The sequence below is a fragment of the Pteropus vampyrus genome, unplaced genomic scaffold (genome assembly GCF_000151845.1).
Source record: "Pteropus vampyrus isolate Shadow unplaced genomic scaffold, Pvam_2.0 Scaffold16, whole genome shotgun sequence".
NCBI lineage: Eukaryota > Metazoa > Chordata > Mammalia > Chiroptera > Pteropodidae > Pteropus > Pteropus vampyrus.
In genome coordinates, this window is record NW_011888797.1 from 3,699,907 (window position 1) to 3,701,522 (window position 1,616).

A 1,616-nucleotide genomic window follows, 5' to 3' on the forward strand; every position below is an offset into this window, starting at 1 on the left:
ACTGCAGCTTGAAGTGGCCTCCCTCATTTCGACCCCTCACATTAGGAGCATGGCCAACCAGATCATCCAGTTTAAAACAACCGAAAATGTAGGTACAAGTTCTACCACTGGTATCGTTACTCGCGTGCATTTTTGCTCTTCTTATGATATTTCTTCAGCTTTTCCCACCTCTACACTAACGCACAGGCTTAAACTCTTTACAATTATTTCATTCATTTATTGCTTCTTTCAGGAAATATCTGCTAAGCCATTATTATATGTGTGAGAGTCTGAGCTAGATGCCAAGGATAAAGCAGTGAAAAAGACAGGCTTCCATCCCAACAAGGGAGACTTTAAACAATGAGTATAAACCAATTAGTTATTTAATTACAATTGTAATAAGTGCCACCAAGAGGAAGTTAAGAGGGCCATGAGAGCATGTAGCAAGAAGAATCAGAACAAGTGTAAGGGTCCAGAGGTCCTCAGTGAGGAGATGATGCTTTGGCCAAGATTCAAAGGATGAGTAGAGTGAACTTGGGCAGAGATGAGAGCGTTCCAAGCAGAAGGGAGAGCATGTGCCAAGGCCCTGCGGTGGGAGGGAACGTGACTGACTTAAGAAACTCAAATGGGGGAACATTATTCAGCTGAGTCCCTGGGGTTGTAATATCAGCAAAAGCCTGGCAGCGTAGAGGTTATGTCGCCTATTGATTCATTGTTGATGGTGATGATGATGACCATTCAGCCTTTCAACAAGTATCTGTTGCCTGCCTACTATGTGCCAGACACCATTTCAGGTCCTGAAGGTAGACCTGTGAGCAGGCAAAAGTCCCTGGTTGCCTGGAACTTTCATTCTAGTAAATAGGAGGTTAGACAATAAACAAATGAAATAAGTAAAATATATCATATATTAGAGAGTAGTAAGTGCTGAGGTGAAAAAATGTCACCAGCAAAGCAAGGAAGGAGTATAGAAAGTAGAGATGGAGCTGACATTTTAGATAAAGTGGCCAAAAAAAAAAAAATCCTCATGGAGAATAAGAGAACACCTGAGCAGAGGACCTGAAGGAAATGAAGGAACAAGCAGTGTGACTATCTGGATAAACAGCATTCTGGAGAGGGAACAGTAAATGCAAAGGCACAAAGCAAGGAGTGTGCCTGACCTGGCTGAGGAACAGCAAGGTCACTACGGATGGAACAGAGGGAGCCGAAGGGAGAGAGGTCAGAGGGGAGCTCAAGGGAGTAAGAGGGAGAAGGAGAAGTGAGGTCAGGTTACACAGGGCCTAAGATCTCAGGGTAAGGGCGTAGGCTCTTACTTGGAAAGAGATGAAAAGCTATTGGAGGATTTTGAGCAGTGAAATGACATGATCAGACACACAGTTTGGGAGACTGGTTCGGAGGCGATTACCATAACCAAGAGAAGAATGATGGTGACTCAGACCAGGTGGTAGCACGAACATGGCTAGAAGTGATTGGATCCTGAAGGTATTTCGAAGGTGGACCCAACAAAATGTGTTGATGGATTAGATGGGGAATGAAGAGAGAGGAAGCCAAGGATGACTCCTGAGATTTTCACTTGATCAGCCACAAGGATGGAGTTGCCATTAACATAGCAAGTAGAGCAGATTTAGGGGGAAATTCAC

At 44.1% G+C, this 1,616-nt stretch overlaps 1 protein-coding gene across 1 annotated transcript in view; it reads left to right on the forward strand.

The window, feature by feature from the left end:
• STAB2 (stabilin 2) overlaps window positions 1–1,616 on the forward strand; it is a 151,462-nt gene that overhangs the window by 45,920 nt on the left and 103,926 nt on the right.